The sequence below is a fragment of the Mixophyes fleayi genome, chromosome 6 (genome assembly GCF_038048845.1).
Source record: "Mixophyes fleayi isolate aMixFle1 chromosome 6, aMixFle1.hap1, whole genome shotgun sequence".
Lineage (NCBI taxonomy): Eukaryota > Metazoa > Chordata > Amphibia > Anura > Limnodynastidae > Mixophyes > Mixophyes fleayi.
In genome coordinates this window covers 106389909-106405237 of record NC_134407.1, presented here as the reverse complement: position 1 = coordinate 106405237, position 15329 = coordinate 106389909, and positions in this window count along the sequence as shown.

Here is a 15329-nt window from a genome sequence, read left to right as displayed (position 1 = left end):
TCTCGATGAAACCTCTCCCTATGTTCCTCACTAAAATCACCAATATTATCTGTTAATCTGTGTAAGTGGCTATGGAGAAAGTATACCTTTATGCTCATATTATCAGCAAATTTTTTATAGTTTGTGAGCAATTTTTCATAATTCTTCATAATTGTCGGCTTTGTGGTAACCCAAGACGTTTCTGGACAACTGAGACATAACTGCACGAGGCAGAAGCTTCAACACCGCTCTTAAATGTGTGAAATTAGAATCCTTGATAAGTTTACAAATTTGAGGGCCATCAAAGATTCCAGCTTTAAGTTTTTCCACACTTAGTCCAGGAAACTATCTACAAATTTATTTGTAGCAATTGCCGTCTTTGTCCAAGGCATTAACAAATTGTTTCATTAGTCCCAGCTTAATATGGAGTGGTGAGAGAATGATTTTTTCTCTGTCATTCAATGGTTTATTAATGATGTTCTCTGCACCTACAGTCAAGTTTTCCTTTGAAGGCCATGTCACTTTTTTCCAATGATCTTACTTCACCCTACTATCCCACAAGTAGATGAAACAAGGATACTTTGTATATCAACTTTGCTACACAAAACAAGAAGTTTACCATCTTTCGATAAACAATTAGACAACTGGTGCTCATAATTGCAAAGTTTTTGCAAGACCATTTTTATATTTTCATATTCTTCTTAGAGTTTTGTTGAGGGAGCATTTGGAAGAGATGCATATCATTTACATTTGTGCAATAAAACACACTCCAAGCTTCTACTGGAGCTGTCTAAAAAAAGCCGCCAATTTCCTGGTCAATATTCCATTTCCATTTGAAGAAGAAGTCCAGGGATGTTATTTCAGTATACAGGTTCTTCATCTTGTGTGAAGTAATGATGAAATCCTTCCTCTCTTGTCCAATAAGCTGTTCTTTTAGTCTCTGGCTGTAGATGGTTCTTTTCTTTTAGTCTGGATGCTAAAAGTTCAAATGCATGCTTTAACAGACTAAAGACCAGTATCAGATGATTGAGTTCTTCTTGGAAAAACTGCTGAGCTGTTGATAAGTTTCATTTATATTCACTTCCATTGCTACCACCTAAGTCCTGATGTCACGATCTGCCTGCAGCATACTGCTTTGCCTGGCAGCTCCTAACCTGGACTATCAGACTTTACTATTTGTGTTCATTTTGTGTCTTAGCAGCAGTACCTCTGCTCACCAGAGGTGCTGCTATTGTGCCTGTTCCTAGTTCCTTAAGAGTTAACCCTGCCTCACTCATTATCCCATGCACCTGGGTGTGTTCCATATATACCTGTCACTCCCAGCACACATGGCTGGTTATTGTTGTTACACCCTGTGATTCTTCCTCTTGCTTTGCTTCTGTGATTATGCTGCATTAGGATCTCAACATTCATTCTGCTGACCTTTTGTCCCATCCTGTTGTCATCGTGATGTTATACTCTGAGGTCACTTCCTTCTGTTGTGCTCCTGGATCTATGCTGGGTGAGATCTATTTCAACATACATCCTGCTGACCTGTTTCATATGTGAACCTGGGACTTACCTGTGCATTTCCCTGTATATGCTGCCTGGAATCTTTCCTCACCTCCCATTTACCTGCAACTGCTGAATATCTGGTATTTCTGCAAGCTTATGATTACATCATCTGTTCAGTCTCTTCAGCAATAAACTTGTATGTTTTTCACCATTATTCATGGCTCCTTAGCTGTATTTCTACATTGATCCGTGACACCTGAATTTCTTCTAAATCTGACAATGGAAAGTCAGGCAGTGTGGTAAAGACTGGTATGGGAACAACTTGACTGTGTGGCACAGGTCGCCTTGCTGATTCCAAATGAAGATATTCCTATTTGAGTTTTTCGTATCGATTGAAACCTTTCACATTAACCACGCAAAAATAACAATTGTTGTGGTAGTTCTTCAGCTCTCGCCACCCCATAGGCACACGGAAGCTTAAACTTTCCTTTCTTGATTTTTTCCACTGTCATAAGCATTCTACACAGGCTTTGCAAACCATATGGAGAGCTCAAGAGGTGTCTTGGTCTGCAAGTGCCACACCATAGTACACAAGATAAACTTGCTTTACAAAGTCTGTGATGTTTTTTCTTCGCTTTTGCAGAGGGCGTTTGCCACAATTGTAGCAGAATGCATTAGGATTATTTAAGCAGCCTCTTCGTGAAGAACTCAATCTCTCTGAAAAAAACACCAATAAAATTAAAGTTTATTTACTATGAAATTGTTCCATGGGCTTTATAGATAAAACACATTATTAATTATCATTAATTAACTTTATTCTTACTTGAAATACTCTGTATATACAAATTGTCACAACAACTATTCCATATACAACTTTACTTACTTACACTAATTACATGTATACAAATATGTTACACGGACGAGAAACAAAAAAAACATAATAGATTATGCAAACCGCTCAACTGCCACCTGTCAACTGACTGCTGATTGGGTGACTGATCACTTATATGCTGAGGGGGAAATTCTAGAATGATCGCAGAGTGAACAACTAGAGTATTTGTGTGTCTCATCTTCTAGAATGTTCTGGTAGATTCCCATATGCACGCGTTAGTTCCCTATTAATTAAGGGTATTCGTTATTTCAAGAACTAGAACCAATTAAAAAAAATACTTTCATTTTTGAATTCAGCAACCACAAAATACCCTAAATTATTTTAAATATCCTTAGCAAAAGTTTTTGTTGAACACTACAGGTCCCAGTGGGTCCTGGGTATCAGGGCATGCTGTCACTTGTAGTTCCCCAAGTGCCAGCATGCACTGGCAGCCATGACTATGCTGGTGCTTGTAGTATGCACAAACAGATAATGGCAACTTGGGCATGCTGGGACCTGTAGTGCACCAGGATCAAAATAGTTTATTACTATTAAATCTTATTTTTTATTACCCCACACCCACTGCTCAGGGGTGTGGGAAGGAAGATTCCTAATACTTTCAGCACAGGGCTGGGTACAACAAGGGGAAGGGAGTCTGCATTGTTTTTTGCAGACCCAATATCCCTAGAGAATCCAGCCCTGTGCTGACTAGCCTGGGTTTGGTTTGTCTTTATGACGTGGGGAGCCCACATTGCAGGTTTCCCTACTATAGTGCCACCAGCTCCCTGCTGGCAAAGTCTAGTGCTGGTACTAGTAAAATGGGGGGAGGGACTTTTTTCAGGTGTTAAACTGCAAAATTATAGGAGATACTTTTGTTTTATTTAATGGACAAACATGGATTACACATGAAGAACCTAGATGTTGCTGAGTTCTACAGGTTTTTTTTTTAAAAAAAATATTTAAAATAAAGTTATTTTTACAAAAGAGGTGTGCTTTTTATTTACATTTTGTCTTGGCACACTACAGGTCCAAGCGGGCACTGAGTGCCAGGTCATGCTGGCACTTGTGGTTCCCCAAGTGTCAACATGCAATAGCAGTCCTAGTAGTAGTACCACAAGCACCAGCATGCCCAACTGTTACTGGCAGCCTGGGCTTGCTGGGACCTATATTAGGGCCAAAATGGTGTTTTTCAGCATAAAGTATTTTTTATTGCCCCTCACTCACCACCCAGGAGTGTGGGAAGAAGCCCTAGTGCTATTAGCACAGGGCTTGGTACCACTAGGGGGGTTGTCTGCTTTTTTTGCAAACCCTATTTTCCTAGGGAATCCAGTCTCATGCTGACCAGCGCTATTTTTTATGTACTTTTTTTATGCTGTTTTTTTTTACTGCATTATGTATTGTATTGTGCCGGCGGGTCCAACGACTGTATTACCGTTTGAATGTCGACATTGTGACTGACGACTTACTACCTATCGACAGTCACGTTGTTGCTGTTTAAACCCTGAAGACAATCTCAACCTGTTGACAATTTTGTGTTGACAGTCTGACTATCGACAGGTACAGCGTCAACAGATTGACTACATCCCGTGCACACACTGGAGTTTGCAATTCTTTTGAACTATAGCACTTACTCTGCTTTTCTTAACCATCCAAGAATTAAAATGAGGCAAGAATCCAAATGTTAGTCAGCAGAATAGCTTGGCCCAAGCACATTGCTCCAAGGTATTTCAAAATGTTTTTTATCTTATTTTTTTTTAATGAATTTATAGCAATTGTTGTATGACTCCAGCACCAGTAACACTATAGTAACCTGAAATACCCTTTTATTAGGGTTATTTAAAACATTTAGTCACACTTATCCAGGGATGGTGTCAATATGAATATTGGAATGAAACCTAAGGATATGTTTTGACAGGCAGTTGTATGTGTTTAAGTGCTGCAAAACTTTGTTCACTATGACAAGAGCCACCCATCAGGGAAGTACGGGAGGAGAGTGTAGGAGTGGTAAAACTAAGGCAGATAAACAAGAAGGTAAGCGAGTTGGGAAGGGGTGAAGAGAAAGGGGAATTGAGTGTGTTTTTCACAGCTCTCCAACATAACCAAGGTGAAGAAAGAGAAGTGACAGAGAGTGAAGGTGGACAGTGAAATGGTCCAGGACATAGCCCAAAAACTGATTAACATACAGTACAGTGATTGGCAGGTCTAGGCAGGGCTGGACTGGCACTTCTAGCAAATGCCAGAAGGGCTGCTCGGCGGACGGAGAATCAGTGACAGCAGCCTATGCAAGTAATCACATGGGACGGCACCACATGGCAGGTGCCGTTCCATGTGTTTACTTGCATATGCGGCTGTCACTCACTTTCCGTTCGCCGACCAGGGCGCAGGAAGAAGGTGCTGCTGCTCAGATGTAATAAGGTAAGTGTCTGTGTGTGCAGGGGCGGATTGGGAACTTAATTTGGCCCTGGAAAAAATAATTGAAGTGGCCTCGTGTGGGCGGGAGCAAATCAAATGTAGGTGGGGCCAACACAAAAGTAGGCGGGGTTTAGAAGTACTGATATTTGGCTGTAGTAACATTTAAGAAAACCTGCATGTGATGACTTAATACACAGGGAGTCATCTCTAAAGGAATGCAGGGTAAAAGCTGCCAGTCCTGAGCTATAAAAATACATGAATCCTTTTGCATGATCTGCGACTGGTTTATACCTCTGTCTCCAACTTGTTTAGTTGCTTATTAACACATCCATCCAATATTCCCTTCATAGAAACATATCTGATTTTAGTTAATAAGTTTAACTATTATGAAACGTGTGTGTGTGTGTGTGTGTCTGTGTGTTCCAAAACATGCATTTCAAATTACCCTTATAATAAATGGCTTTCCAGGTGCGATCATCACAAAGCTGAAATTCTTGCCATAATGCAACAAAACACTTATTTTGCAACAATTGTGTATGAGCCCTAATGTGCCCAGTGATTGGGGGTGGTTTGCAATAACAGTGCAGGGAGGGTTGGAAGACAATGGCATAAGTGAAGGAGAGAGCTATTCCAATGGTTTGCTGGTGATACAGTAAGTGCAAAGGAGCAGGATTAATAATATTGTCAGTGTAATGGGGGCTGGCCATATGTTCAACAATGTGATCTGAGAATGGGATCAATGCAAGGTAGAAGGCAGGCAATGGGATCAATATAGGAACCACTAAAGTATCACCAGAGCTGGATTAAAGCTCCGGGAGGCCTGGGTCACTTAAGACAGGATGGTTGTCATTTTAGACATATACACAGACAAAACTGTGCACTACTGTTAGGTGCACGTAGCTCTGCCTTCACTAGCAGTACAGTGTGAAGCGAGACATACCTTCCAACTGTCCTTGTTGTCGGACCAAACCTGACCAAGCGTGACAGTCACCAGATTCCAAACAGTTGACAGACTCTCCTGTTCTTGTCACTTTCACCACCTGTGGCTGCTGGTGTCTTTAGCTCAGTTGCTGCTTGTCTGGATCCTGGAATGTTGGAGACCCTATTTGGAAAACAAAATGGGTACATGACATTTAGAAAACTCCAAACAGCCCTGGCTTCAAAATAATAGTATTCCCATTTAAAAAATAAACCTATCTCCCTCCCTCCAAACAGCCCTAGCAATAAATTAATAGCATTAATGTTTAACAAATATAACCATTTCCCACAACAATCCAGATTCAATATATAGCCCTCCTCCCCAAAATCAGCCCCACATTCAATTAATAGCCCAAAACCACCGCAGCATTAAATTAAAGATCTTGTCACCTCACCGTAAATTAATAGAGCCCACTATTAAACTGCTCCACCATCAACCAACAAATAAATTAATAGCACTGACCATTAAATAATTAGCTCCGACCCACAGTCCACCTTTAAATTAATAGCCTACCTCCCACCCAAATTACAGTAGAGACCCCCCCAGCAATAAATTCATAGCATTTATGTTAAATAAACCTATTTCCTGCAACCATCACTGCCATTAAATAATTCATATTCATATTTACATTCACCCCAAAAAAAAAACACATTCAAATTATAGCCCCCCATACCACCAAAGGATTAAGTTAAAGGTCCCATCACCCCATCCTAAATTAACATCCCCACTATTAAATTAAGTTGCCCCACCATCACCCCCCAAAAAAAAATAACACTCACTAAATAATTAGCCCCAACCTACACTACATCATTAAATGAATTGTCTACCTCACACCCACATTATATTAAGACCCCATCCCACTCACTTCCCTCACACATTAGTAAAATAGCAGCCCCCCTTTCTGTCACATAGTATAACAGCATAGCAGCCCCTTCTCTCACATATAATAATAGAGAAGCCCCCCATAGTATAAGAACACCCCACATAGTAAAATAGCATTGCAGCCCCCCACATAGCAAAATAGTGTAACAGCCCCCACATAACAAAATAATAGTGTAACAGCCCCCACATAGCAAAATAATAGTGTAACAGCCCCCACATAACAAAATAATAGTGTAACAGCCCTCACACAGCAAAATAATAGTATAACAGCCCCTCACATAGCAAAAGAATAGTATAACAGCCTCCCACATAGTAAAATAATAGTGTAACAGCCCCCACATAACAAAAATAATAGTGTAACAGCCCCCACACAGCAAAATAATAGTATAACAGCCCCTCACATAGCAAAAGAATAGTATAACAGCCTCCCACATAGTAAAATAATAGTATAACAGCCCCCACATAACAAAATAATAGTGTAACAACCCCCACATAGCAAAATAATAGTGTAACAGCCCCCACACAGCAAAAGAATAGTATAACAGCCCCCACATAGCAAAAGAATAGTATAACAGCCCCCACATAGCAAAAGAATAGTATAACAGCCCCCACATAGCAAAAGAATAGTATAACAGCCCCCACATAGCAAAAGAAAAGTGTAACAGCCCCCACATAGCAAAAGAATAGTGTAACAGCCCCCACATAGCAAAAGAATAGTGTAACAGCCCCCCCTCACACTTACACTTACCTTGTTGGAGTCATGCTCTATTGAAGTCTTCTCTGCTGCATCGCGCGCGCACACATGGGACAGCACCTGTCACGGTGGTGCTCGTCCCATGTGGCATTCTGCTTGAATGGGACTGGAGGAGGCAAAGTATGGGAGGGGGGGAGCCCCCTGATTCTTATTTTTATAAGTTATTTTTTTTTACTCCTCGCTGCGGTGCCGGCCTCGTTCTATACCCCCCCTTGTTGGAACCCTTGGTCCAGGGGAGAGGGGACCGGATAGAATGAGGCCGGCGCCGCCGGGAGGAGTAAAAAAAATAACTTATAAAAATAAGAATCAGGTGGTCTGCAGCGGCCTCAGGTGTCACTGGCCTCCCGGGAAAATTCCTGGTCAGGGCAATGACCAATCCGCCCCTGTGTGTGTGTGTGTGTAATAGTGTGTCTGTGTGGCTAATAGTATAGTGTGTCTGTGTGACTAATAGTATAGTGTGTCTTTGTGGCTAATAGTGTCGCTAATAGTGTGGTTAATAGTCTGTCTAATAGTGTGTGTGTGGCTTATATTGTGCATATTTTTAATGTAGCGTGTGTGTGTGCGTGCAGTATTTTAATCTAATATGTGAGGGAAGGGAGGATCTTAATATAGTGTGGGAGGTAGGCAGGGCCGGACTGACCGTGCACTGCTTGGCGTGTGCACTGACACTTCCGCGGCACATGTGACCAGTACAGGTTCTGGAAGGCAGCTGACGAAGAGCGGAGAGAAGCAGACAGGCAAGAAGCTGAGAAGGTAAGTACAGAAAATGGGGGGGGGGGGGGGGAGTGGGAGATAATATTATTTTGTCCATTACTGTGTGGCATAATATGACTTGGGAGCACTATTGGGGCATAATATCAATAGGGGGCACTATTGGGGCATAATATCAACTGGGGGCACTATTGGGGCATAATGTCAACTGGGGGCACTATTTGGGCATAATATGAACTGGGGGCACTATTGGGGTACAATATCAACTGGGGCACTATTGGGGCATAATATCAACTGGGGGCACTATTGGGGCATAATATCAACTGGGGCACAATATCAACTGGGGGCACTTTTGTGGCATAATATCAACTGGGGGCACTATTGGGGCATAATATCAACTGGGGCGCTAATGGGGCATAATATCAACTGGGGGCACTATTGGGGCATAATTTCAACTGGAGGCACAATATCAACTGGGGGCACTTTTGTGGCATAGTATCAACTGGGAGCACTATTGGGGCATAATATCAACTGGGGGAACTTTTGGGGCATAATATCAACTGGGGGCACTACTGTGTGGTATAATATGATTTGGGGCGCTACTGTGTGGCATAATATCAGTTGGGGGCATGTACTCAGACATGAGTGAAGGAGGAGAATATTAATATAATGTGGGAGGTAGGCTATTAATTTAATGGTGGAGTTTAGGTGGGGGCTATTTTTTTAATTGGTGCTATTTTATTTATGGGGTGATGTGGGCTAATTTAATATTGGGGCCTAGCAATTTAAGATGGAGTGAGTGACCTTTAATTTAATGCTGGGGTGGTTTGGATGTTATTAATTGAAAGTGGGGCTGTTTGGGAATTTTTTTTATTAAATGTGAATATGAATTATTTAATGGCAGTGATGGTTGCGGGAAATAGGTATATTTATTAAATGTAAATGTTATTTAATTTATTGCTGGGGTTGTTTGGAGGGAGGGAAATAGATTTATTTATCATCAGCAGCAGCTATTTATATTAAATGTGAATACTAGTATTTTAATGTTGGGGCTGTAGGGAGGCCTAATTATAAAACATGGGTTGTATTGATTAAATACCAGGGCTGGTTGGAGTTTTCTAAATTACATGTACCCATTTTTTTTCCAAATAGGGCCTCCAACATTTCAATATCCAGACAAGCAGCAACTGAACTAAAGACACCAGCAGCCACAGGTGGTGAGAGTAACAAGACAGGTAGGAGAGAGCAGGACAGTCTGCCAACTGTCCTGAATCTGTGGGGAAGTCCCGAGTTTTGGTGACTGCCTCATTTAGTGAGATTTGGTCCGACTACAAGACAGTTGGGAGGTATGTCCCATTTCACACTGTACTGCTTGTGAAGACAGAGCTGCGTGCAACTAACAGTAGTGCACACAGTATTGCCTGTGTATTTGTCTAACATTTGTCTAAAATGATAACCATGTTACATAATAGGGGCCCCCTGTCTTAAATACCTCAGGCCCCCAAAGCGTTAATCCAGCTCTGGTTAGCAGGAGGGAGCGGATAGCTGCTCCAAATCTCTGGAAAGGACACAGACTGCAGAGCAAGCCGAGGAGCTCTAAGTATCACAATTTGGTCATCTCGTGAGACAGAGAGCTTTCCTGCTCACTCTACAGGAAGTTCCAACCCTGATGGATGTCAGCAGCACCAGAAGCATAGATAAGTACACTGGGCTGGAGATGTCATAATGTGCCTGGGGAGATGGCATGATAAAAGTAATGTTTTATTTTAATGTATGTATCATTGCCCCATGTAGGCCACACCAACAACACAATGCGGCCACGCCCTTTTCAGTTTCTTTCCTGCTGGAACTGAGGTGGGACTGTGTACTTTAAATGCCAGGGCTGATTTTTAGTTCCAGTCCAGCACTGGAGGTAGGCTATTTAATGGTGGAGTGTAGGTGGGGGCTAATTTTTTAAATCACACAAGTGTATACATACATATGGCGCTGCCTTTACGCACAATAGATATGGAAGATAGTAGACGTGTCTGGTGAGATCTTCCAGACAATATCTGCGGGATGCCCTTCGCCCACACTGTTAGATGATTACAAATGGGCAACCACAGTACATTCCTTAACGATTATCTGAAACACACAGTTATTTCAAACTATAATTCTCACCATAGACAGATAGCGAAAACAATCAATAAGTACTGGTATCTGCTAAAACAGGATGCTACAATAGGAAGTGTGATTCCAGATAAACCGACCTTTGTATATAGGAAGGCTCCCAACCTAAAAGATAGGATCATTAGGAGCCACCTGCCAGAGGACAAAAGGATGTCTAACAGAACTAAGGGTTTTTATAGGTGTGCACAATGTGTAGCTTGCAGAACGTGCAAAATGGAACATAATAAAACGTCTACTTTGTTTCTCAACAAAAAAGAGATTCACATCAAGCAGTTTATAACATGCAACTCCAATAATGTAATATATGCCATTAAATGCAGTTGTGAGAAGGTGTATATAGGCAGAACAACCCGTCCCCTTAAAATAAGGTTAAGGGAACATTTCTATAATATTCGAAGGGGCCTGGAAACACATGCATTGTCCCAACATTTTAAAATACATCATTCATGTTCAGTTAAAGAGGTGACAGGTTTTTGGGGGCTACAAAAAATTGAATCCAGCTGGAAACATAAAGATATCTTATCGATGCTATCAAAGTCAGAGATGAGATGGATCTATGATTTAGACACACTCATCCCCAAAGGACATAATGCTGACTTTGAGCTAAAATGTAAATGCCACCTTTCAAAATATATTTCATTCACATTATGTTTATATATATTTGGGAATATGTATAGGAATATGTGAACATGGTGCCTGCATAATGACTAATTATACGTATCTTGTTTATCATTTATTTTTTTCCTGAGGGCGACAATAAATCTCTCAGGATCATCGTGTCACATGGGGGATGATTTTTTAGAATGTATAGAACAGTATACAATTTGTATTAGCTAGCAAAGCGGCTGTATGATTACTCCGATGCTGTTCACGCCTCGCTATGGCAAGGAGGCGTGACCGGAAGTGAGAGGAACAGGAAGTATCCAAGTCTCCCTTTGGTATCCACATTACATCGAACATGGATATAAAAGGAGCATCAGACTGGTTTTATGTATACCTTGAGAAAGACTTTATCTATAAGTCGAAACGCAGTGGTTTTAATCGGAGGACAGAGAGACCCGACAGAGTGGAGGATATCGGTGGAGTTGGCGGTGGTGAGAGGACCTTGATGCCAAACACTTATATTGTTATATGCAATTTTACCCCCTTGCTCTGGTACGGGTCCATCTGTACACATTTTTACCCATATTGTTTTAATTAAAGTGTACTACGTTAGATTTGTTTTCTTCATTTTTTCTGTGTGAGAAACTCCGTTGGTGAGAGCCGTGAAGACGAGGGAGAATTCACTCAATATTTGAGGGCGTGTTTACAGCTGTGTTTGAGTAAGCATGTACCCGAAGGGGAGACATCACGAATTAGGGTGCCGTTTAACATACCCACACACGGAATTTTACCGGATATAGCTACATGGTGTTGGATAACTTATGTCAAATAGTCTGCACTATCATTGCTGTTTTGTCTGGGTATGAAAATACCGTGTGTTTCAGATAATCGTTAAGGAATGTACTGTGGTTGCCCATTTGTAATCATCTAACAGTGTGGGCGAAGGGCATCCCGCAGATATTGTCTGGAAGATCTCACCAGACACGTCTACCATCTTCCATATCTATTGTGCGTAAAGGCAGCGCCATATGTATGTATACACTTGTGTGATTTAAATGTGAATGTTTTGAAGTACTGGTGGATCTTCAGGTATACATATTTGGCTGCTAACCGAGTGAAGCGCCACATTGATAGTCACCACAAATTGGCTAATTATTTAAGGTGAGTTGAAGGAACCTTTAATTTAATGCTGGGGTGGTTTAGGGCAATCAATTGAATATGGGGCTGATTTTGGGGAGGAGGGCTATTTATTAAATGTGAATATGAATTATTTATTGCCGGGGATGGTTGTGGAAAATGGCTATATTTATTAAACTTTAGTGCTATTTAATTTATTGCTGGGACTGTTTGGAGGGAGGGAAATATGTTTTGAGTAAATGGGTATACTGTTAATTTAATGTTGGGGCTGGTTGGAGGGAAATAGGTCTACTTACTAAATGTGAATATTATTATCGTGGGGACAGGAGGGAGGCCTAATTATAAAACGTGAGTGCTATTGTTTTAACACCGGGCTGGATGGAGTTTTCTGAATCTCATGTACCCATATTTTTTTCAAAATTGGGCATCCAATATTCCAGGATCAAGACAAGAATGAACGGAGCTAAAGAAACCAGCTGCTACAAGTGCTGAAAGTGACAATGACGGTAGGAGAGAGCAGGACAGTCTGCCAGCTGTCTTGAATCTGGTGGGGCAGTCCTGAATTTGGGTGACTACCTCACTTAGTCAGGATTTGGTCCTACTGCAAGGACAGTTGGGAGGTATGTCCCTCTTCACAATGTACTGCTTGTTAAGACAGAGCTGTGTGCCTCTAACATTAGTGCCTGTGTATTTGTCTAAAATGATAACCATGTTACATAATAGGGGCTCTGATGTTTTAAATACCCTGAGCCTTAATCCAGCTCTGGTTAGGGGAAGGGAACTGATAGCTGCTCGCCGGCACATGGTTTCTTTCCGGTTTAGGGCTACCAGCTGAATGTGGTTTCTTTCCTACTGGAACTGAGGTGGGCCTGTGTACTTTAAATGCCAGGGCTGATTTTTAGTCCCAGTCCGGCCGTGGGTCAAGGGCATGTATTTTGCATATGGGAAGGTCTGAGAAAAGTGTGAATGGGTCTGATAGACGTGTTGGAGTACATGTTGGAACTGAAGCCTTGTGGGGCTATTTTAGAGCACGTGGAATTTTGGAGCTAGTGAGACGCATGTGGAGTCATTTTTTAGAATGATGTGAATTAAGGGTAATATCTGTCCCTTTTGAAGGGTGAATGTATGTATTATATACTGCATGATCTATGTTATATATTGTGCTCACTTATTGCTCAGATTTTCATATTTGTTTGATTGCTTTTTTTCTGTATAATTACTTTATCTACCCCAGAAGTTTCTTGTCAATCCTCTTGAGTGAGATTTGGGAGTGGGGTATGACATCATAGGGACCAAGGCTTTATTTGGGAAGGTCTAAAAATATGACAGAGCAAGCAAGCAGGTGGGCGAAAACTCCCTAAGGTGGCAGATATTTGCACTGAGGCATATAATATAAAACATACTGTGTAAGGCATATTTACGTAGTTGATGAGGTTGAAAAAAGACACCAATCCATCAAGTTCAACCTGTTTTGGATCTCCTGGGAACCCTCTCTTATATTTGAAACTGATTCAGATGAAGCAACCACCAATCTGTTTCAATCGGGTAAAAGCCCTCCTGACACAATATTTCAGTCCTATTTCTCCCTGGACCAACTACTATCCTTCATTTTAATTAACGGTCATTTCCTTTTCCACTAAAAATTTGTTTAACCCTTTGTTAAACATATCAATTGAATCTACCAACACAACCTTCCCTGCCAGTGAACTCCATATCTTGATTGCCCTTACTCTAAAGAACCCCATTCCTTTGCTGCTTGTGAAACAGTGTACAGTCCTTGGGGTAAAAAGTTCCCATGAAAGTTCTCTGTAGTGACCCTTAACGTATTTGTACCTAGTAACAATGTCTCCTCTTAGACGGCTTTTTTCTAAAGTAAACATGCCAAAACTGGCTAACCTTTTTGCACAACTTAATTAGATTTTTAAGTAAATGGTAGAAAAATAAACAATTCATCATTTAAAGATCCAAGTTATATTTTGTATGTATATTGTTTTTATGTACAAGCATGTCAGCAATCCAAACAGTGGTTATTAATACCGTATATACTCGAGTATAAGTCGACCCGAATATAAGCCGAGGCACCTAATTTTAGCACATAAAACTGGGAAAAGTTATTGACTCGAGTATAAGCCTAGGGTGGAACACAGCGCTAATTTAACCACAAAAACCTAAATAAAAATGATAGGTTCAATCTATGAAATCATTTTTAGCTAAACCATATAAATAACAGTACATGACAAGGAACATTCATAAATGATTATAAAATCATGGGTAGCACCTAACCGAAATAAATTAAAGATAATGTAAGAAACACCCTAGGGTGCTCTGAGGGAGAGGGATTCAGCTGCATTACACACATGCTGCAGAGACATATCAAATTAACTGTCACAAACTTAGATACATTTCTATTTTTTTTTTGTATGTGTAAAATATTTTTATTCAACACGTTTCATGAGATCAAGGATATTTCTAACACTTATTGATTTACAATTTGATCACCTGTCATGACACCTCCTTCAGTCACTAGCTCCATTTTTAAAAGCAGGAAATAGACTGGGGGAAAAGAAAAATTGTAATTGACAAGCACTTGCTCTTTGACCCCTGTGTGTAATATTTTGTCACAAGTGGAAATAAAAAGGGATTTAGGCACAAAGTTCCCACTTTCTGGAATACAAGGGAGAAAAGTAGTTTTCAATGGGCAAAGCTGCTGTAAAAGTCAGCCAGATAGGAGTAAAGCATATGAAGTATTGTGATATTATAGACAAGTAAATACACATCTCTCCTTTGATCTTTTTGAGCAGCAATACAATATTTTCTTTCAAGTCCATTAGCTTCCATAACAGTGAAAGTAAATACTGCAACATTTAAATAGTTTGCTTTTACATGGGATACAATCCTAAAAACAAGGGCTGTGTATTAATGAAGGACCTGGAGTTAGGCAGCTAGGCACACTGTTGAACATACACACAACTGCCCTGTATTCACAGACTGGGATATATTTCAAACCTAAGCCATTTGATTGCTTCAGCCAGCCGTCCTTTCTGATTATAAGCTCAGCCAAACCGAGTTATATGCAGTGGACAAAGGAGGTATAGAGCCAATCAGGAAATAGATTGAGAGATGCTAGGCAATCAGAAGCTTAAGTAAACACATTGTGGGCGGTGTTCTACAGGTATCGGGTTAGGCTGTGCATTAGTTCGTACGAGAGAGATTTTTTACTTACCCCCGCAGTGGAACGCATATGCGTTCCAATGCAGAAGTTAACAGCCGAGGGACCGGACACCAGGTAAGTTCACCCGTGTATAAGCCGAGTGGCCTTTTTCAGCATACAAAAATGT